Below are 24,927 nucleotides of genomic sequence, written 5' to 3'. Positions count from 1 at the left end.
ATAGCACGATAGCAGACACCTGACATAGTGGTGTTATAGCATGATAGCAGACACCTGACATAGTGGTGTTATAGCATGATAGCAGACACCTGACATGGTGATGTTATAGCATGATAGCAGACACCTGACATAGTGGTGTTATAGCATGATAGCAGACACCTGACATGGTGATGTTATAGCATGATAGCAGACACCTGACATGGTGATGTTATAGCATGATAGCAGACACCTGACATAGTGGTGTTATAGCATGATAGCAGACACCTGACATAGTGGTGTTATAGCATGATAGCAGACACCTGACATGGTGATGTTATAGCATGATAGCAGACACCTGACATAGTGGTGTTATAGCATGATAGTAGACACCTGACAGACTGGTGTTATAGCATGATAGTAGACACCTGACATAGTGGTGTTATAGCACGATAGCAGACACCTAACATAGTGATGTTATAGCACGATAGCAGACACCTGACATAGTGGTGTTATAGCATGATAGCAGACACCTGACATAGTGGTGTTATAGCACGATAGCAGACACCTAACATAGTGATGTTATAGCACGATAGCAGACACCTGACATAGTGGTGTTATAGCATGATAGCAGACACCTGACATAGTGGTGTTATAGCATGATAGCAGACACCTGACATAGTGGTGTTATAGCATGATAGCAGACACCTGACATATTGATGTTATAGCATGATAGCAGACACCTGACATAGTGATGTTATAGCATGATAGCAGACACCTGACATAGTGGTGTTATAGCATGATAGTAGACAGCTGGCATAGTGGTGTTATAGCATGATAGTAGACACCTGACATAGTGGTGTTATAGCATGAAGGTAGACACCTGACAAAGTGGTGTTATAGCATGATAGCAGACACCTGACATAGTGGTGTTATAGCATGATAGCAGACACCTGACATAGTGGTGTTATAGCATGATAGCAGACACCTGACATAGTGGTGTTATAGCATGATAGCAGACACCTGACATATTGATGTTATAGCATGATAGCAGACACCTGACATAGTGGTGTTATAGCATCATAGTAGACACCTGGCATAGTGGTGTTATAGCATCATAGTAGACACCTGGCATAGTGGTGTTATAGCATGATAGCAGACACCTGACATAGTGGTGTTATAGCATGATAGCAGACACCTGACATAGTGGTGTTATAGCACGATAGCTGACACCTGACATAGTGTTGTTATAGCAGGATAGCTGACACAGTGGTGTTATACCATCATAGCAGACACCTGACAGTGGTGTCATAGCATGATAGCAGACACCTGACATAGTGGTGTTATAGCATCATAGTAGACACCTGACATAGTGGTGTTATAGCATCATAGCAGACACCTGACAGTGGTGTCATAGCATGATAGTAGACAGCTGACATAGTGGTGTTATAGCATGATAGTAGACACCTGACACAGTGGTGTTATAGCATGATAGCAGACACCTGACATAGTGGTGTTATAGCATGATAGCAGACACCTGACATAGTGGTGTTATAGCATGATAGCAGACACCTGACATAGTGGTGTTATTGCATGATAGCAGACACCTGACATAGTGGTGTTATAGCATGATAGCAGACACCTGACATAGTGATGTTATAGCATCATAGTAGACACCTGGCATAGTGGTGTTATAGCATCATAGTAGACACCTGGCATAGTGGTGTTATAGCATCATAGTAGACACCTGGCATAGTGGTGTTATAGCATGATAGTAGACACCTGACATAGTGGTGTTATAGCATGATAGCAGACACCTGACAGACTGGTGTTATAGCATGATAGCAGACACCTGACATAGTGGTGTTATAGCATGATAGCTGACACCTGACATAGCGGTGTTATAGCAGGATAGCTGACACCTGACATAGCGGTGTTATAGCATGATAGCTGACACCTGACATAGCGGTGTTATAGCATGATAGCAGACACCTGACATAGTGGTGTTATAGCAGCATAGCTGACACCTGACATAGTGGTGTTATAGCAGGATAGCTGACACCTGACATAGTGGTGTTCTAGCAGGATAGCTGACACCTGACATAGTGGTGTTATAGCAGCATAGCGGTGTTATAGCATGATAGCAGACACATGACATTGTGGTGTTATAGCATGATAGCAGACACCTGACATAGTGGTATTATAGCATGATACCAGACACCTGACATAGTGGTGTTATAGCATGATAGCAGACACCTGACATAGTGGTGTTAGAGCAGGATAGCTGACACCTGACATAGTGATATTATAGCATGGCTACAATACAATACACACGGTCACTGCAGGTAAAGCTATACATCTCAGAGGAGATCCTGTGCGTGTGTGCGCGCGTGTGTGCGTGCGTGCGTGCGACTGCTCTATCATATCCCAACCACATTATTACAGCAGCCGATAGCACGTTACCTTGTAGAGTGAGTTATCGTGTATCCTCTTCTTCTACGCGCTGAGGAGAGGAGAGGGCCGGGGTGCTTTGATTCACTAAGGATTTCCTGTCAGGAAAGAGGATGAGGAGGATGGGAGGAGAAGAAGGAGAGGAAATGTGCGAGTTCATTTGCTGACACTGACTTTACTTCCTCTTTGTTCCCCGTCTCCTGATTAATGGTCGAGTCCCTCCGTCCTCTGACAGCACTGCATTGCCCACCGAAAACCTCCAGAGATGAAACCGGCCGCCAATTACCTTCTTCAATAACGTCCGCTCGATGGCTGAGTGACAGGTCCCCCCCCCCCCCCGGGCCCTGAGAGACTCCGGGAGGTCCACTATTAAAGCCAGGAGTTCCTGCGTCTCACTATCTCTCTCAATTCAATTTAAGTGACTTTATTGGCTTGAGAAACTTACGTTTACATTGCCATAGCAAGTGAAATAGATGTAATACCCTTGTTAAAACCAAGTATAGAGTTTATTTGTTTTTATTAAATTGGTATTTGATTTAAAAGGTGATTTGAATAGCTCCTGAATTCCAATGTTGTTAATGTATTTATTTTTGAAGGAATAATTATTTAATGTATAAGGGAATAAGGGTTGGTTTACTTTTATGCAATAAGGTAGCTTGTTAAACTGTGGCCAATGGGAGAGTTGATCTGGTTAACTGGAGGCCTGGGAAAGAGGGTGAGACGTTATCAGCGTTGGTGAAGAAAAACAATAAAAGAAGACAATAACAAATCCAATACCTACCGAGTTTTGAAGGGAAATACTGATTTGATTTTCTAAGAGAGTTATTTTGTTAACCTCTCTGGGATATCGTCCCACCTGGCCAAAAGCCTGTAAAGGTTGTCCTCCACTTCATCTGAAGAGGAGAGGCGAGAAGGATCGGAGGACCAATATGCGGCATGGTAAGTGTCCATGGTTCTTTTAATGAGAAACTCAACATGAACACAGAACACAACTGAATACAAAAACAATAAACGTGGAACGAACGAAACACAAAACAGTACCGTGTGGTGAAAAACACAGACACGGAAACAAACACCCAAACAAACAAACAGTGAAACCCAGGCTACCTAAGTATGATTCTCAATCAGAGACAACCAGGCTACCTAAGTATGATTCTCAATCAGAGACAACCAGGCTACCTAAGTATGATTCTCAATCAGAGACAACCAGGCTACCTAAGTATGATTCTCAATCAGAGACAACGAGGCTACCTAAGTATGATTCTCAATCAGAGACAACCAGGCTACCTAAGTAGGGTTCTCAATCAGGGACAACCAGGCTACCTAAGTATGATTCTCAATCAGAGACAACCAGGCTACCTAAGTATGATTCTCAATCAGAGACAACTAACGACACCTGCCTCTGATTGAGAACCATACCAGGACGAAACATAGAAATCCCCAAATCATAGAAAGGCAAACAGACTACCCAACTCACGCCCTGACCACACTAAATAACGACAAAACAAAGGAAAAAAAGGTCAGAACGTGACAAAGTCAGGGGAAATGCAGAGCGCCAAATTCAAATGAATTACTGTAAAAAATCAAACTTTCATGAAATCACACATGTAAGATACCAAATTAAAGCTACACTTGTTGTGAATCCAGCCAACATTTCAGATTTCAAAAAGGCTTTTCGGCAAAAGCAAACGATGCTATTATCTGAGGATAGCACCTCCGTAAACAAAGAGAGAACATCATATTTTAACCCTGCAGGCGTGACACAAAACGCAGACAGAAAAATATAAATCATACCTGACGAGCTTCTTGTGTTCCATTATGTGTAAAACGATATTGTAGCACGTGACAGGTTTTGTCCTCTGGCTGGTCAAATGTGTCCTGGCTGTCTTTTCAAGACCCTTCAATGCAAAACCAAACATGTGTTATGTTACTTCAAGTATTTGTATTTGTTACAGATGCCTCAGCGCTGGACAAAGCAATCCGGGTGGACGTCAATCGGGCTGTGCTGAACCGATCCATGCGGATGGCCTTTGTCCCAGTCCAGACGACCTTTGTTCTGATTCTGATGGTCTCCAATACAACTCAGATGATTATCTAGTCCCAGATGACTGTGAGACAGATACTGAGCCCAAACCATCTAAATAGCTAAATGAACTGCTTCTAGCTCTAAAATCGAAGCGTAGTTTGACCGATGATTACCTAATTCCGAAACAGTACATGGGAATTTCACTACACGTGTCAGAATTTTGGAACATTCTGATAAAAAGTGTACTAGCTGGAGCTGTGAGAAGGCAAATGTAGAAATCCGATAGACGGTAAAATTTTTTTTTCCATTTTAGAAGAGCATGTTCAGAATATGTTGCAGGACCCTGAGACTGCAAAAAATCTAATGCATAGTTTTGACAGAGTCAAAGAGAACCCAGCTGCTATACGTTCTACAGTAAATATAATGGTAAGATGCATAAGGAACTGTAAATTATCCTGAAAATCTGTCCGTTCAGTTCAGTTGTGAGTTCCAGTGTTTAAATCCTCGTCATTTAGGTGAGTTCCAGTGTTTAAATCCTCGTCATTTAGCCACTTCTTTGTACTACTAATGAGCTTCCTGTACAAATCAAATTGTATTGGTCACAGACACACATTTAACAGATGTGATTGGTCCATATTTAACAGATGTTATTGGTCACAGACATATTTAACAGATGTGATTGGTCCATATTTAACAGATGTGATTGGTCCATATTTAACAGATGTTATTGGTCCATATTTAACAGATGTTATTGGTCCATACACATATTTAACAGATGTTATTGGTCCATATTTAACAGATGTTATTGGTCCATATTTAACAGATGTTATTGGTCCATATTTAACAGATGTTATTGGTCCATATTTAACAGATGTTATTGGTCCATACACATATTTAACAGATGTTATTGGTCCATATTTAACAGATGTTATTGGTCCATATTTATCAGATGTTATTGGTCCATATTTAACAGCTGTGATTGGTCACAGACACATTTAACAGATGTTATTGATGTTATTGCAGGTTGTAGTGGAGTATTCGTGTTCCTATCTCCAACAGTACAGTAGTATCTAACTGGAGTATTCGTGTTCCTATCTCCAACAGTACAGTAGTATCTAACTAAATGCTTGTGTTCCTATCTCCAACAGTGCAGTAGTATCTAACTAAATGCTTGTGTTCCTATCTCCAACAGTGCAGTAGTATCTAACTAAATGCTTGTGTTCCTATCTCCAACAGTGCAGTAGTATCTAACTAAATGCTTGTGTTCCTATCTCCAACAGTGCAGTAATATCTAACTAAATGCTTGTGTTCCTATCTCCAACAGTGCAGTAGTATCTAACTAAATGTTTGTGTTCCTATCTCCAACAGTGCAGTAGTATCTAACTAAATGCTTGTGTTCCTAACTAAATGCTTGTGTTCCTAGCTCCAACAGTACAGTAATATCTAACTAAATGCTTGTGTTCCTAGCTCCAATAGTGCAGTAGTATCTAACTAAATGCTTGTGTTCCTATCTCCAACAGTGCAGTAGTATCTAACTAAATGCTTGTGTTCCTATCTCCAACAGTGCAGTAGTATCTAACTAAATGCTTGTGTTCCTATCTCCAACAGTGCAGTAGTATCTAACTAAATGCTTGTGTTCCTATCTCCAACAGTGCAGTAGTATCTAACTAAATGCTTGTGTTCCTAACTAAATGCTTGTGTTCCTATCTCCAACAGTGCAGTAATATCTAACTAAATGCTTGTGTTCGTATCTCCAACAGTGCAGTAGTATCTAACTAAATGCTTGTGTTCCTAGCTCCAACAGTGCAGTAGTATCTAACTAAATGCTTGTGTTCCTGGCTCCAACAGTGCAGTAATATCTAACTAAATGCTTGTGTTCGTATCTCCAACAGTGCAGTAGTATCTAACTAAATGCTTGTGTTCGTATCTCCAACAGTGCAGTAGTATCTAACTAAATGCTTGTGTTCCTATCTCCAACAGTGCAGTAGTATCTAACTAAATGCTTGTGTTCCTTTCTCCAACAGTGCAGTAGTATCTAACTAAATGCTTGTGTTCGTATCTCCAACAGTACAGTAGTATCTAACTAAATGCTTGTGTTCCCATCTCCAACAGTGCAGTAGTATCTAACTAAATGCTTGTGTTCCTATCTCCAACAGTGCAGTAGTATCTAACTAAATGCTTGTGTTCCTATCTCCAACAGTGCAGTAGTATCTAACTAAATGCTTGTGTTCCCATCTCCAACAGTACAGTAGTATCTAACTAAATGCTTGTGTTCCTATCTCCAACAGTGCAGTAGTATCTAACTAAATGCTTGTGTTCCTATCTCCAACAGTGCAGTAATATCTAACTAAATGCTTGTGTTCCTATCTCCAACAGTGCAGTAGTATCTAACTAAATGCTTGTGTTCCTATCTCCAACAGTGCAGTAGTATCTAACTAAATGCTTGTGTTCCTATCTCCAACAGTGCAGTAGTATCTAACTAAATGCTTGTGTTCCTATCTCCAACAGTGCAGTAATATCTAACTAAATGCTTGTGTTCCTATCTCCAACAGTGCAGTAGTATCTAACTAAATGCTTGTGTTCCTATCTCCAACAGTGCAGTAGTATCTAACTAAATGCTTGTGTTCCTATCTCCAACAGTGCAGTAGTATCTAACTAAATGCTTGTGTTCCTAGCTCCAACAGTGCAGTAGTATCTAACTAAATGCTTGTGTTCCTATCTCCAACAGTGCAGTAGTATCTAACTAAATGCTTGTGTTCCTAGCTCCAACAGTGCAGTAGTATCTAACTAAATGCTTGTGTTCCTATCTCCAACAGTGCAGTAATATCTAACTAAATGCTTGTGTTCCTATCTCCAACAGTGCAGTAGTATCTAACTAAATGCTTGTGTTCCTATCTCCAACAGTGCAGTAATATCTAACTAAATGCTTGTGTTCCTATCTCCAACAGTGCAGTAATATCTAACTAAATGCTTGTGTTCCTATCTCCAACAGTGCAGTAGTATCTAACTAAATGCTTGTGTTCCTAGCTCCAACAGTGCAGTAGTATCTAACTAAATGCTTGTGTTCCTATCTCCAACAGTGCAGTAATATCTAACTAAATGCTTGTGTTCCTATCTCCAACAGTGCAGTAGTATCTAACTAAATGCTTGTGTTCCTATCTCCAACAGTGCAGTAATATCTAACTAAATGCTTGTGTTCCTATCTCCAACAGTGCAGTAGTATCTAACTAAATGCTTGTGTTCCTATCTCCAACAGTGCAGTAATATCTAACTAAATGCTTGTGTTCCTATCTCCAACAGTGCAGTAGTATCTAACTAAATGCTTGTGTTCCTATCTCCAACAGTGCAGTAGTATCTAACTAAATGCTTGTGTTCCTATCTCCAACAGTGCAGTAGTATCTAACTAAATGCTTGTGTTCCTAGCTCCAACAGTGCAGTAGTATCTAACTAAATGCTTGTGTTCCTATCTCCAACAGTGCAGTAGTATCTAACTAAATGCTTGTGTTCCTAGCTCCAACAGTGCAGTAGTATCTAACTAAATGCTTGTGTTCCTATCTCCAACAGTGCAGTAATATCTAACTAAATGCTTGTGTTCCTATCTCCAACAGTGCAGTAGTATCTAACTAAATGCTTGTGTTCCTATCTCCAACAGTGCAGTAGTATCTAACTAAATGCTTGTGTTCCTAGCTCCAACAGTGCAGTAGTATCTAACTAAATGCTTGTGTTCCTAGCTCCAACAGTGCAGTAGTATCTAACGATACACAACAATACACACATCTAAAAGCAGAAGAATGTAACTAAATAAATATTAGGATGAGAAATGTGGGAATGGCATTGACTAAAACACAGTAGAATACATACATCTGAGTAACAAACACGTCCTATTCTGCGGTTTATGGTTTGGGTCCCAATAACCACACATGATCAATGTATTATGTATTACTTTGAAAGATCAAGGTGTCAATTTTAGTCAGTGACTCAATTGTCAGACCTCTTCTTCAAAACTTAAAAAAAGTTTAATGGTGAATTTGTCTGCACTTTTTGTCTCCAGACAAATTCTGTAGTAGCAAAGGGAAAAGGACATATCCTTTTGAGGAAAATGGTCAACTCAGAAATCAGTCAGACTGATTTATTTATAGATTCAGACAAGAGTCTGGCAAAGCTGGAAAGGGAATTAAAAGGCCCTAGTATGGTATCTCGGCTTGAACATTTTAACATAATAGAGGAACCTATCCCAGATTATATGCACATGTGCTATTGGGGATTGCCAGGAGCAGTTTAAGGTTAAACAGCAAAAATAATGAGGTGTCATGGTATGTAGGGAGATGAGGTGTCATGGTATGTAGGGAGATGAGGTGTCATGGTATGTGGGGAGATGAGGTGTCATGGTATGTGGGGAGATGAGGTGTCATGGTATGTAGGGAGATGAGGTGTCATGGTATGTAGGGAGATGAGGTGTCATGGTATGTAGGGAGATGAGGTGTCATGGTATGTAGGGAGATGAGGTGTCATGGTATGTGGGGAGATGAGGTGTCATGGTATGTGGGGAGATGAGGTGTCATGGTATGTAGGGAGATGAGGTGTCATGGTATGTAGGGAGATGAGGTGTCATGGTATGTAGGGAGATGAGGTGTCATGGTATGTAGGGAGATGAGGTGTCATGGTATGTGGGGAGATGAGGTGTCATGGTATGTGGGGAGATGAGGTGTCATGGTATGTAGGGAGATGAGGTGTCATGGTATGTGGGGAGATGAGGTGTCATGGTATGTAGGGAGATGAGGTGTCATGGTATGTAGGGAGATGAGGTGTCATGGTATGTGGGGAGATGAGGTGTCATGGTATGTGGGGAGATGAGGTGTCATGGTATGTGGGGAGATGAGGTGTCATGGTATGTGGGGAGATGAGGTGTCATGGTATGTAGGGAGATGAGGTGTCATGGTATGTGGGGAGATGAGGTGTCATGGTATGTGGGGAGATGAGGTGTCATGGTATGTGGGGAGATGAGGTGTCATGGTATGTGGGGAGATGAGGTGTCATGGTATGTGGGGAGATGAGGTGTCATGGTATGTGGGGAGATGAGGTGTCATGGTATGTGGGGAGATGAGGTGTCATGGTATATACCTAGATGAGGTGTCATGGTATGTGGGGAGATGAGGTGTCATGGTATGTAGGGAGATGAGGTGTCATGGTATGTGGGGAGATGAGGTGTCATGGTATGTGGGGAGATGAGGTGTCATGGTATGTGGGGAGATGAGGTGTCATGGTATGTAGGGAGATGAGGTGTCATGGTATGTAGGGAGATGAGGTGTCATGGTATATACCTAGATGAGGTGTCATGGTATATACCTAGATGAGGTGTCATGGTATGTAGGGAGATGAGGTGTCATGGTATGTAGGGAGATGAGGTGTCATGGTATGTGGGGAGATGAGGTGTCATGGTATGTGGGGAGATGAGGTGTCATGGTATGTGGGGAGATGAGGTGTCATGGTATGTGGGGAGATGAGGTGTCATGGTATGTGGGGAGATGAGGTGTCATGGTATGTGGGGAGATGAGGTGTCATGGTATGTGGGGAGATGAGGTGTCATGGTATATACCTAGATGAGGTGTCATGGTATGTGGGGAGATGAGGTGTCATGGTATGTAGGGAGATGAGGTGTCATGGTATGTGGGGAGATGAGGTGTCATGGTATGTGGGGAGATGAGGTGTCATGGTATGTGGGGAGATGAGGTGTCATGGTATGTAGGGAGATGAGGTGTCATGGTATGTAGGGAGATGAGGTGTCATGGTATATACCTAGATGAGGTGTCATGGTATATACCTAGATGAGGTGTCATGGTATGTAGGGAGATGAGGTGTCATGGTATGTAGGGAGATGAGGTGTCATGGTATGTGGGGAGATGAGGTGTCATGGTATGTGGGGAGATGAGGTGTCATGGTATGTAGGGAGATGAGGTGTCATGGTATGTAGGGAGATGAGGTGTCATGGTATGTGGGGAGATGAGGTGTCATGGTATGTGGGGAGATGAGGTGTCATGGTATGTAGGGAGATGAGGTGTCATGGTATGTAGAGAGATGAGGTGTCATGGTATGTAGAGAGATGAGGTGTCATGGTATGTAGAGAGATGAGGTGTCATGGTATATACCTAGATTAGGTGTCATGGTATATACCTATATGAGGTGTCATGGTATGTGGGGAAATGAGGTGTCATGGTATTTAGGGAGATGAGGTGTCATGGTATATACCTAGATTAGGTGTCATGGTATATACCTAGATTAGGTGTCATGGTATATACCTATATGAGGTGTCATGGTATGTGGGGAGATGAGGTGTCATGGTATGTAGGGAGATGGTGTCATGGTATGTAGGGAGATGAGGTGTCATGGTATGTAGAGAGATGAGGTGTCGTGGTATATAAGGAGATGAGGTGTCATGGTATGTAGGGAGATGAGGTGTCATGGTATGTGGGGAGATGAGGTGTCATGGTATGTGGGGAGATGAGGTTTCATGGTATGTAGGGAGATGAGGTGTCATGGTATGTAGGGAGATGAGGTGTCATGGTATGTAGGGAGATGAGGTGTCATGGTATGTGGGGAGATGAGGTGTCATGGTATGTGGGGAGATGAGGTGTCATGGTATGTGGGGAGATGAGGTGTCATGGTATGTGGGGAGATGAGGTGTCATGGTATGTAGGGAGATGAGGTGTCATGGTATGTGGGGAGATGAGGTGTCATGGTATGTGGGGAGATGAGGTGTCATGGTATGTGGGGAGATGAGGTGTCATGGTATGTGGGGAGATGAGGTGTCATGGTATGTGGGGAGATGAGGTGTCATGGTATGTAGGGAGATGAGGTGTCATGGTATGTAGGGAGATGAGGTGTCATGGTATGTGGGGAGATGAGGTGTCATGGTATGTGGGGAGATGAGGTGTCATGGTATGTGGGGAGATGAGGTGTCATGGTATGTGGGGAGATGAGGTGTCATGGTATGTGGGGAGATGAGGTGTCATGGTATGTGGGGAGATGAGGTGTCATGGTATGTGGGGAGATGAGGTGTCATGGTATATACCTAGATGAGGTGTCATGGTATGTGGGGAGATGAGGTGTCATGGTATGTAGGGAGATGAGGTGTCATGGTATGTGGGGAGATGAGGTGTCATGGTATGTAGGGAGATGAGGTGTCATGGTATGTAGGTAGATGAGGTGTCATGGTATGTGGGGAGATGAGGTGTCATGGTATGTAGGTAGATGAGGTGTCATGGTATGTAGGGAGATGAGGTGTCATGGTATGTAGGGAGATGAGGTGTCATGGTATTTAGGGAGATGAGGTGTCATGGTATTTAGGGAGATGAGGTGTCATGGTATTTAGGGAGATGAGGTGTCATGGTATATACCTAGATTAGGTGTCATGGTATATACCTATATGAGGTGTCATGGTATGTGGGGAGATGAGGTGTCATGGTATGTAGGGAGATGGTGTCATGGTATGTAGGGAGATGAGGTGTCATGGTATATACCTAGATTAGGTGTCATGGTATATACCTATATGAGGTGTCATGGTATGTGGGGAGATGAGGTGTAATGAGCCTGCTTGCTTCAGCATCAACATTCCATAAGGCCGTTGGGACAGAGCACCGGGCAGGCTACACAACAACACAGCTGGAAAAGAATGACAGTTTCTCAATGTACACCAAAAATATATATATTTGACTGCTAAGTGGTAGTCCCTGTTCTCCGGCATTCTTGTTTTACTGCTGTAAGTAAAGCGGTGGTTTGTTGGGGAAAAGAACGTCAAGGAAAGGTTCGCTAGCTAGCTAACTTTAGCTAACTAACATTATCTCTCTGGCTAACCCTCCGTTGACATGGTAAGTTTTCATTTTGATAAATGTTTAGTTCATGACAGTAAATGTGCGTGTATGTGTGTTCTCTGTGAGAATGAGCGAGAGCGAGAGATGATGATCACAATAATTTATAGAAAATATAGTTGTCATGTCAACATTGTCAACTGAACGACTTGATTAGTGTAGTGTTAGCTAGCTACATAGTTGTCTTTGCTGTCTTCGTACCCAAGATAATTGTGTAGTTTAGAGTGTGTAGTTTTATGTCGTCCTTAACATAGGAGACTCTGCTAGCTAGCCAACAGCTAGCCAACGTCTACCGAACAGAACTTCTGCACTCAACAATCCGGTCGCATTTCGCTTCGCTCCACAGGTAGTATCACATTTTTCATTTCATTTCATTACAGTACAACGGCTTGATTTGTTTGATCGTAGCTAGCTACATAGCTAGCTACATAGCCGTCTTTGTATCAAAGATAATTGTGTAGTCTAGAGCGATTTCCTAGGTTAGCTAGCCAGCTATTGTCGTTCTTTTAACGCAACGTAACGTAATCAACACTGCTAGCTAGCCAGCTAGCCCCGAATAGCAGCACAGTAGAAACTATTACACTCAACGGAACGACTTGATTAGTGTAGTGTCAACAACGCAGCCAATGCCAACTAGCCTACTTAGTCAACAACGCAGCCTCTGCCAGCTAGCCTACTTCAGCAGTACTGTATCATTTTAATCATTTTAGTCAATAAGATTCTTGCTACGTAAGCTTAACTCTCTGAACACTCGTGACGTGTAGTCCACTTGTCATTCCAATCTCCTTTGCATTAGCGTAGCCTCTTGTGTAGCCTGTCAACTATGTGTCTGTCTATCCCTGTTCTCTCCTCTCTGCACAGACCATACAAACGCTCCACACCGCGTGGCCGCGGCCACCCTAATCTGGTGGTCCCAGCGCGCACGACCCACGTGGAGTTCCAGGTCTCCGGTAGCCTCTGGAACTGCCGATCTGCGGCCAACAAGGCAGAGTTCATCTCCGCCTATGTCTCCCTCCAGTCCCTCGACTTCTTGGCACTGACGGAAACATGGATCACCACAGACAACACTGCTACTCCTACTGCTCTCTCTTCGTCTGCCCACGTGTTCTCGCACACCCCGAGAGCTTCTGGTCAGCGGGGTGGTGGCACCGGGATCCTCATCTCTCCCAAGTGGTCATTCTCTCTTTCTCCCCTTACCCATCTGTCTATCGCCTCCTTTGAATTCCATGCTGTCACAGTTACCAGCCCTTTCAAGCTTAACATCCTTATCATTTATCGCCCTCCAGGTTCCTCGGAGAGTTCATCAATGAGCTTGATGCCTTGATAAGCTCCTTTCCTGAGGACGGCTCACCTCTCACAGTTCTGGGCGACTTTAACCTCCCCACGCCTACCTTTGACTCATTCCTCTCTGCCTCCTTCTTTCCACTCCTCTCCTCTTTTGACCTCACCCTCTCACCTTCCCCCTACTCACAAGGCAGGAAATACGCTCGACCTCATCTTTACTAGATGCTGTTCTTCCACTAACCTCGTTGCAACTCCCCTCCATGTCTCCGACCACTACCTTGTATCCTTTTCCCTCTCGCTCTCATCCAACACTTCCCACACTGCCCCTACTCGGATGGTATCGCGCCGTCCCAACCTTCGCTCTCTCTCCCCCGCTACTCTCTCCTCTTCCATCCTATCATCTCTTCCCTCTGCTCAAACCTTCTCCAACCTATCTCCTGATTCTGCCTCCTCAACCCTCTTCTCCTCCCTTTCTGCATCCTTTGACTCTATGTCCCCTATCCTCCAGGCCGGCTCGGTCCTCCCCTCCCGCTCCGTGGCTCGACGACTCATTGCGAGCTCACAGAACAGGGCTCCGGGCAGCCGAGCGGAAATGGAGGAAAACTCGCCTCCCTGCGGACCTGACATCCTTTCACTCCCTCCTCTCTACATTTTCCTCTTCTCTCTCTGCTGCTAAAGCCACTTTCTACCACTCTAAATTCCAAGCATCTGCCTCTAACCCTAGGAAGCTCTTTGCAACCTTCTCCTCCCTCCTGAATCCTCCTCCCCCTCCCCCCTCCTCCCTCTCTGCAGATGACTTCGTCAACCATTTTGAAAAGAAGGTCGACGACATCCGATCCTCGTTTGCTAAGTCAAACGACACCGCTGGTTCTGCTCACACTGCCCTACCCTGTGCTCTGACCTCTTTCTCCCCTCTCTCTCCAGATGAAATCTCGCGTCTTGTGACGGCCGGCCGCCCTACAACCTGCCCGCTTGACCCTATCCCCTCCTCTCTTCTCCAGACCATTTCCGGAGACCTCCTCCCTTACCTCACCTCGCTCATCAACTCATCCCTGACCGCTGGTTACGTCCCTTCCGTCTTCAAGAGAGCGAGAGTTGCACCCCTTCTGAAAAAACCTACACTCGATCCCTCCGATGTCAACAACTACAGACCAGTATCCCTTCTTTCTTTTCTCTCCAAAACTCTTGAACGTGCCGTCCTTGGCCAGCTCTCCGCTATCTCTCTCAGAATGACCTTCTTGATCCAAATCAGTCAGGTTTCAAGACTAGTCATTCAACTGAGACTGCTCTTCTCTGTATCACGGAGGCGCTCCGCACTGCTAAAGCTAACTCTCTCTCCTCTGCTCTCATCCTTCTAGACCTATCGGCTGCCTTCGATACTGTGAACCATCAGATCCTCCTCTCCACCCTCTCCGAGTTGGGCATCTCCGGCGCGGCCCACGCTTGGATTGCGTCCTACCTGACAGGTCGCTCCTACCAGGTGGCGTGGCGAGAATCCGTCTCCACACCACGTGCTCTCACCACTGGTGTCCCCCAGGGCTCTGTTCTAGGCCCTCTCCTATTCTCGCTATACACCAAGTCACTTGGCTCTGTCATAACCTCACATGGTCTCTCCTATCATTGCTATGCAGACGACACACAATTAATCTTCTCCTTTCCCCCTTCTGATGACCAGGTGGCGAATCGCATCTCTGCATGTCTGGCAGACATATCCGTGTGGATGACGGATCACCACCTCAAGCTGAACCTCGGCAAGACGGAGCTGCTCTTCCTCCCGGGGAAGGACTGCCCGTTCCATGATCTCGCCATCACGGTTGACAACTCCATTGTGTCCTCCTCCCAGAGCGCTAAGAACCTTGGCGTGATCCTGGACAACACCCTGTCGTTCTCAACTAACATCAAGGCGGTGGCCCGTTCCTGTAGGTTCATGCTCTACAACATCCGCAGAGTACGACCCTGCCTCACACAGGAAGCGGCGCAGGTCCTAATCCAGGCACTTGTCATCTCCCGTCTGGATTACTGCAACTCGCTGTTGGCTGGGCTCCCTGCCTGTGCCATTAAACCCCTACAACTCATCCAGAACGCCGCAGCCCGTCTGGTGTTCAACCTTCCCAAGTTCTCTCACGTCACCCCGCTCCTCCGCTCCCTCCACTGGCTTCCAGTTGAAGCTCGCATCCGCTACCACACCATGGTGCTTGCCTACGGAGCTGTGAGGGGAACGGCACCTCAGTACCTCCAGGCTCTGATCAGGCCCTACACCCAAACAAGGCCACTGCGTTCATCCACCTCTGGCCTGCTCGCCTCCCTACCACTGAGGAAGTACAGTTCCCGCTCAGCCCAGTCAAAACTGTTCGCTGCTCTGGCCCCCCAATGGTGGAACAAACTCCCTCACGACGCCAGGACAGCGGAGTCAATCACCACCTTCCGGAGACACCTGAAACCCCACCTCTTTAAGGAATACCTAGGATAGGATAAAGTAATCCCTCTCACCCCCCCTCCCCCTGAAAAGATTTAGATGCACTACTGTTCCACTGGAGGTCATAAGGTGAATGCACCAATTTGTAAGTCGCTCTAGATAAGAGCGTCTGCTAAATGACTTAAATGTAAATGTAAATGTATGTAGGGAGATGGTGTCATGGTATGTAGGGAGATGAGGTGTCATGGTATGTAGAGAGATGAGGTGTCATGGTATATACCTAGATTAGGTGTCATGGTATATACCTATATGAGGTGTCATGGTATGTGGGGAAATGAGGTGTCATGGTATTTAGGGAGATGAGGTGTCATGGTATATACCTAGATTAGGTGTCATGGTATATACCTAGATTAGGTGTCATGGTATATACCTATATGAGGTGTCATGGTATGTGGGGAGATGAGGTGTCATGGTATGTAGGGAGATGAGGTGTCATGGTATGTAGGGAGATGAGGTGTCATGGTATGTGGGGAGATGAGGTGTCATGGTATGTAGTGAGATGAGGTGTCATGGTATTTAGGGAGATGAGGTGTCATGGTATTTAGGGAGATGAGGTGCCATGGTATATACCTAGATGAGGTGCCATGGTATGTAGGGAGATGAGGTGTCATGGTATATACCTAGATGAGGTGTCATGGTATTTAGGGAGATGAGGTGCCATGGTATGTAGGGAGATGAGGTGCCATGGTATGTAGGGAGATGAGATGTCATGTCAAAAATACATGTGGTCTTTTGTGAGAGAATCAGCCCCCCCCCCACCCCCCCGAGTGAAGGGACTGGTATAAATATAACAATCGTTTGAAGCACCCTCCGACCAGCGTGCAGAGTGATCTGGCTTCCACATCTTTATTGAGTGAAATGCACAAAACAATAAAGCTAGAACGAACCGTGACCACAATGCAGTGCTGACATACAACTACCCATAAACAATATCCCACAACACACAGGTGGAAAAATGCTACTTAAATATGATCCCCAATTAGAGACAACGATAGCCAGCTGCCTTTAATAGGGAATCATAGCAAAAACCAACATAGAAAACAAAACTACCACCCCACATAGAATATATAAACTAGACTAACCCCCCCAGTCACGCCCTGACCTACTCCACCATAGAAAATAAGGACTCTCTATGGTCAGTACGTGACAGAGACGGCCTACTCCACCATAGAAAATAAGGACTCTCTATGGTCAGGACGTGACAGAGACGGCCCACTTGTTTTGTCAAGTCTGACCGGACTGTCTAGAAAAAACACCATCTAGAATAGAATATGGAGATGACAACATTAACGAACAGAATATAAATGATGTAACTTTTAATAGAACATGAACATCGATGTGTGAAATCAAATGAGTATTAAACCCCCTACAGTCGATGTCAGCACACCCTCAGATAAATACATGTGTCTTCTATCTCTCACATACAGACACTTCAGAACAAACTATCTGTTATTCAATGTGTTTCTATTGGCTAATAGCAGTAAGGGCTATCTGTTATTCAATGTGTTTCTAATAGCAGTAAGGACTATCTGTTATTCAATGTGTTTCTATTGGCTAATAGCAGTAAGGACTATCTGTTATTCAATGTGTTTCTATGGGCTAATAGCAGTAAGGACTATCTGTTATTCAATGTGTTTCTATTGGCTAATAGCAGTAAGGACTATCTGTTATTCAATGTGTTTCTATGGGTTAATAGCAGTAAGGACTATCTGTTATTCAATGTGTTTCTATGGGCTAATAGCAGTAAGGACTGTCTGTTATTCAATGTGTTTCTATTGGCTAATAGCAGTAAGGACTATCTGTTATTCAATGTGTTTCTAATAGCAGTAAGGACTATCTGTTATTCAATGTGTTTCTATGGGCTAATAGCAGTAAGGACAGTCTGTTATTCAATGTGTTTCTATGGGCTAATAGCAGTAAGGACTATCTGTTATTCAATGTGTTTCTATGGGCTAATAGCAGTAAGGACTATCTGTTATTCAATGTGTTTCTAATAGCAGTAAGGACTATCTGTTATTCAATGTGTTTCTATGGGCTAATAGCAGTAAGGACTATCTGTTATTCAATGTGTTTCTATGGGCTAATAGCAGTAAGGACTATCTGTTATTCAATGTGTTTCTATTGGCTAATAGCAGTAAGGACTATCTGTTATTCAATGTGTTTCTATGGGCTAATAGCAGTAAGGACTCTCTGTTATTCAATGTGTTTCTATTGGCTAATAGCAGTAAGGACTGTCTGTTATTCAATGTGTTTCTATGGGCTAATAGCAGTAAGGACTATATGTTATTCAATGTGTTTCTATGGGCTAATAGCAGTAAGGACTATCTGTTATTCAATGTGTTTCTATGGGTTAATAGCAGTAAGGACTATCTGTTATTCAATGTGTTTCTATGGGTTAATAGCAGTAAGGACTATCTGTTATTCAATGTGTTTCTATGGGCTAATAGCATTAAGATTCATCTACAAGACCCTGCTAGGTAAAGTCCCCCCTTATCTCAGCTCGCTGGTCACCATAGCATCTCCCACCTGTAGCACACGCTCCAGCAGGTATATCTCTCTAGTCACCCCCAAAACCAATTCTTTCTTTGGTCGCCTCTCCTTCCAGTTCTCTGCTGCCAATGACTGGAACGAACTACAAAAATCTCTGAAACTGGAAACACTTATCTCCCTCACTAGCTTTAAGCACCAACTGTCAGAGCATCTTACAGATTACTGCACCTGTACATAGCCCACCTATAATTTAGCCCAAACAACTACCTCTTTCCCAACTGTATTTTATTTATTTATTTTGCTCCTTTGCACCCCATTATTTTTATTTCTACTTTGCACATTCTTCCATTGCAAAACTACCATTCCAGTGTTTTACTTGCTATATTGTATTTACTTTGCCACCATGGCCTTTTTTGCCTTTACCTCCCTTCTCTCCTCATTTGCTCACATCGTATATAGACCTGTTTATACTGTATTATTGACTGTATGTTTGTTTTACTCCATGTGTAACTCTGTGTCGTTGTATCTGTCGAACTGCTTTGCTTTATCTTGGCCAGGTCGCAATTGTAAATGAGAACTTGTTCTCAACTTGCCTACCTGGTTAAATAAAGGTGAAAAATATATTTTTTTATCAATTTTTATGCTTCAAGGGGTCTTAAAATATAAACTCCAAAAGCAAAATGATCCATGGTGTGACCTTAAAACAGTAGACCCCCCACCCCCCCGGTTTAGACAGGGCTTAGACTCCGAAGTGTTAACGTGATCCTTGTCAAATAAATTGCTTGAAATTGGTGTGTATTACACTGTTGTTTCATCATATTCATCTGGCCACCTTGTAGACGAGATCTCAATGTATTTTACATGCATTTCTGGAATATACTGTATTTTCAAGGCGTATGCATTTGAGCATAGACACACCTGTATTTACATGTATTTCTAGAATATACTGTATTTTCAAGGCATATGCATTTGAGCATAGACACACCTGCATTGACATGCATTTGAGAAACATTTGAAGTCAAATTTCTAGATAAGTTAAGTATATTTCAAAGTATTTTTTTCTGCTGGGATTTCTCCCCCTCTCTTTCTGTATATCTACCGCTCTCAAGACAGAGCGGTATCTCTACCGCTCTGTCTTGCTTTTGTGTACGGTCTATAGCTGGATATTTGGGCTTCTAACTGGGAATAATTTCCTTGAAGTACAAAGTTACCTGTCTGCACTACACTGGGGAGAAAGAGAGATCACTCTTCAAACTAACCCAGCAACTCCAGATTATAAGACATTGTGTGTACTTCCTATCGTCAGTTTAATCAACCCAGTAAGGAAATCAATGAAACGGACCTTGACATTCAGCGAGAAATAAAGGCATGAACATCCAATCAAAAACAACTCCAGTCCCAGGGTTGTCCATGGCTTTATACATTAGTTCCTACACCCCAGGGTTGTCCATGGCTTTATACATTAGTTCCTACACCCCAGGGTTGTCCATGGCTTTATACATTAGTTCCTACACCCCAGGGTTGTCCATGGCTTTATACATTAGTTCCTACACCCCAGGGTTGTCCATGGCTATAACCAACATCAGTTCCTACACCCCAGGGTTGTCCATGGGTTTATACATTAGTTCCTACACCCCAGGGTTGTCCATGGCTTTATACATTAGTTCCTACACCCCAGGGTTGTCCATGGCTTTATACATTAGTTCCTACACCCCAGGGTTGTCCATGGCTATAACCAACATCAGTTCCTACACCCCAGGGTTGTCCATGGGTTTATACATTAGTTCCTACACCCCAGGGTTGTCCATGGCTTTATACATTAGTTCCTACACCCCATGAATGTTATTCTTAGCAGAGAGAACGAGAGAGCGAGAGAGAGCGAGCGAGAGAGAGCGAGAGAGAGAGAGCGAGAGAGAGAGAGCGAGAGAGAGAGCGAGAGAGAGTGAGCGAGACAGAGAGAGAGCGAGAGAGAGAGCGAGAATGAGCGTCTCGCTGTAAGTCCAGAAACATGTTGGTGAATAAGGAGGAAGGTTTATTCTCTTCAGCTTATAATGCTTCTCTTTGAAAAAACTTGTCTGGTTGTGTAATACTGTCTGAATGAGAAGTAGATGTGGATGAAGGTGACATGTCTGCTTTTGCAGAGGAGAGGAGAGGAGAACAGTAGGAGAGGAGAGGAGAGGAGAACAGTAGGAGAGGAGAGGAGAGGAGAGGAGGACAGTAGGAGAGGATATATGCATTATTGTAAACTGGGTATTTCGAGCCCTGGATGCTGATTGTCTGATAGCCATGGTATATCAGACCGTATATACCACGGGTATGACAAAACATGTATTTTTACTGCTATTATTAGGTTGGTATTCAGTTTATAATAGCAATAAGGCACCTTGGGGGTTATTGGTATGAGGCCGATATACAACGGCCATGGGCTGTAGGCAGGCACTCTGCGTTGCGTTGTGCAATAGAACAGACCTTAGCCGTGGTATATTGGCCATATTCCACACCCCCTCAGGCCTTATTGCCTAAGTATAACAAAAAGGTATAGTTTAACATAATACATATACATGAAATACTACATACCACTACTATACATGAAATACTACATGCCACTACTATACATGAAAAACTACATACCACTACTATACATGAAATACTACATCCCACTACTAAACATGAAATACTACATCCCACTACAAAACATGAAATACTACATGCCACTACTAAACATGAAATACTACATCCCACTACTATACATGAAATACTACATCCCACTACTAAACATGAAATACTACATCCCACTACAAAACATGAAATACTACATGCCACTACTATACATGAAATACTACATTTCATGGATCCAAGATGGCGTAGCAGTAGTTGTCCTGTCGTATCGTCTCTCTGTAAATATCGTCTCTTTTTCGTTTTAGATATTTTTTTCTTCGCATATCCTTAAAAACATTTTGCTAAACCTAAGCTTCCAAATACTCTTCTGCAACCCGCCAATGTAGCTACTTTCCTAAAGTAGTTATATTTACTTCGGAACCGGACCCTCTCAACTGAAGCTAGCCAGCTAACTACCAGCTATGCTAGCGGTCATCAACTAACCATTTACATTACATTTAAGTCATTTAGCAGACGCTCTTATCCAGAGCGACTTACAAATTGGTGCTTTCACCTTATGACATCCAGTGGAACAGCCACTTTACAATAGTGCATCTAGGTCTTTTAAGGGGGGAGGGGAGAAGGATTACTTTATCCTATCCTAGGTATTCCTTAAAGAGGTGGGGTTTCAGGTGTCTCCGGAAGGTGGTGATTGACTCCGCTGTCCTGGCGTCGTGAGGGAGTTTGTTCCACCATTGGGGGGCCAGAGCAGCGAACAGTTTTGACTGGGCTGAGCGGGAACTGTACTTCCTCAGTGGTAGGGAGGCGAGCAGGCCAGAGGTGGATGAACGCAGTGCCCTTGTTTGGGTGTAGGGCCTGATCAGAGCCTGGAGGTAGTGAGGTGCCGTTCCCCCTCACAGCTCCGTAGGCAAGCACCATGGTCTTGTAGCGGATGCGAGCTTCAACTGGAAGCCAGTGGAGAGAGCGGAGGAGCGGGGTGACGTGAATGAACTTGGGAAGGTTGAACACCAGACGGGCTGCGGCGTTCTGGATGAGTTGTAGGGGGTTTAATGGCACAGGCAGGGAGCCCAGCCAACAGCGAGTTGCAGTAATCCAGACGGGAGATGACAAGTGCCTGGATTAGGACCTGCGCCGCTTCCTGTGTGAGGCAGGGTCGTACTCTGCGGATGTTGTAGAGCATGAACCTACAGGAACGGGCCACCGCCTTGATGTTAGTTGAGAACGACAGGGTGTTGTCCAGGATCACGCCAAGGTTCTTAGCGCTCTGGGAGGAGGACACAATGGAGTTGTCAACCGTGATGGCGAGATCATGGAACGGGCAATCCTTCCCCGGGAGGAAGAGCAGCTCCGTCTTGCCGAGGTTCAGCTTGAGGTGGTGATCCGTCATCCACACGGATATGTCTGCCAGACATGCAGAGATGCGATTCGCCACCTGGTCGTCAGAAGGGGGAAAGGAGAAGATTAATTGTGTGTCGTCTGCATAGCAATGATAGGAGAGACCATGTGAGGTTATGACAGAGCCAAGTGACTTGGTGTATAGCGAGAATAGGAGAGGGCCTAGAACAGAGCCTGGGGACACCAGTGGTGAGAGCACGTGGTGAGGAGACGGATTCTCGCCACGCCACCTGGTAGGAGCGACCTGTCAGGTAGGACGCAATCCAAGCGTGGGCCGCGCCGGAGATGCCCAACTCGGAGAGGGTGGAGAGGAGGATCTGATGGTTCACAGTATCGAAGGCAGCCGATAGGTCTAGAAGGATGAGAGCAGAGGAGAGAGAGTTAGCTTTAGCAGTGCGGAGCGCCTCCGTGATACAGAGAAGAGCAGTCTCAGTTGAATGACTAGTCTTGAAACCTGACTGATTTGGATCAAGAAGGTCATTCTGAGAGAGATAGCGGGAGAGCTGGCCAAGGACGGCACGTTCAAGGGTTTTGGAGAGAAAAGAAAGAAGGGATACTGGTCTGTAGTTGTTGACATCGGAGGGATCGAGTGTAGGTTTTTTCAGAAGGGGTGCAACTCTCGCTCTCTTGAAGACGGGAGGGACGTAGCCAGCGGTCAGGGATGAGTTGATGAGCGAGGTGAGGTAAGGAGAAGGTCACCGGAGATGGTCTGGAGAAGAGAGGAGGGGATAGGGTCAAGCGGGCAGGTTGTTGGGCGGCCGGCCGTCACAAGACGCGAGATGTCATCTGGAGAGAGAGGGGAGAAAGAGGTCAGAGCACAGGGTAGGGCAGTGTGAGCAGAACCAGCGGTGTCGTTTGACTTAGCAAACGAGGATCGGATGTCGTCGACCTTCTTTTCAAAATGGTTGACGAAGTCATCTGCAGAGAGGGAGGAGGGGGAGGGGGAGGAGGATTCAAGAGGGAGGAGAAGGTGGCAAAGAGCTTCCTAGGGTTAGAGGCAGATGCTTGGAATTTAGAGTGGTAGAAAGTGGCTTTAGCAGCAGAGACAGAGGAGGAAAATGTAGAGAGGAGGGAGTGAAAGGATGCCAGGTCTGCAGGGAGGCGAGTTTTCCTCCATTTCCGCTCGGCTGCCCGGAGCCCTGTTCTGTGAGCTCGCAATGAGTCGTCGAGCCACGGAGCGGGAGGGGAGGACCGAGCCGGCCTGGAGGATAGGGGACATAGAGAGTCAAAGGATGCAGAAAGGGAGGAGAGGAGGGTTGAGGAGGCAGAATCAGGAGATAGGTTGGAGAAGGTTTGAGCAGAGGGAAGAGATGATAGGATGGAAGAGGAGAGAGTAGCGGGGGAGAGAGAGCGAAGGTTGGGACGGCGCGATACCAGGGGCAGTGTGGGAAGTGTTGGATGAGAGCGAGAGGGAAAAGGATACAAGGTAGTGGTCGGAGACTTGGAGGGGAGTTGCAATGAGGTTAGTGGAGGAACAGCATCTAGTAAAGATGAGGTCGAGCGTATTGCCTGCCTTGTGAGTAGGGGGGAAGGTGAGAGGGTGAGGTCGAAAGAGGAGAGGGAGTGGAAAGAAGGAGGCAGAGAGGAATGAGTCAAAGGTAGACGGGGAGGTTAAAGTCGCCCAGAACTGTGAGAGGTGAGCCGTCCTCAGGAAAGGAGCTTATCAAGGCATCAAGCTCATTGATGAACTCTCCGAGGAACCTGGAGGGCGATAAATGATAAGGATGTTAAGCTTGAAAGGGCTGGTAACTGTGACAGCATGGAATTCAAAGGAGGCGATAGACAGATGGGTAAGGGGAGAAAGAGAGAATGACCACTTGGGAGAGATGAGGATCCCGGTGCCACCACCCCGCTGACCAGAAGCTCTCGGGGTGTGCGAGCACGTGGGCGGACGAAGAGAGAGCAGTAGGAGTAGCGGTGTTGTCTGTGGTGATCCATGTTTCCGTCAGAGCCAAGAAGTCGAGGGACTGGAGGGAGACATAGGCTGAGATGAACTCTGCCTTGTTGGCCGCAGATCGGCAGTTCCAGAGGCTACCGGAGACCTGGAACTCCACGTGGGTCGTGCGCGCTGGGACCACCAGATTAGGGTGGCTGCGGCCATGCGGTGTGGAGCGTTTGTATGGTCTGTGCAGAGAGAGAACAGGGATAGACAGACACATAGTTGACAGGCTAGAGAAGAGGCTACGCTAATGCAGAGGAGATTGGAATGACAAGTGGACTACACGTCTCGAATGTTCAGAAAGTTAAGCTTACGTAGCAAGAATCTAATTGACTAAAATGATAGAGTACTGCTGGGGTAGGCTAGCTGCGTTGTTGACACTACCCTAATCAAGTCGTACCGTTGA

This window comes from Oncorhynchus nerka, linkage group LG22 (assembly GCF_034236695.1).
Source record: "Oncorhynchus nerka isolate Pitt River linkage group LG22, Oner_Uvic_2.0, whole genome shotgun sequence".
NCBI lineage: Eukaryota > Metazoa > Chordata > Actinopteri > Salmoniformes > Salmonidae > Oncorhynchus > Oncorhynchus nerka.
This window is presented reverse-complemented; position numbering follows the sequence as displayed.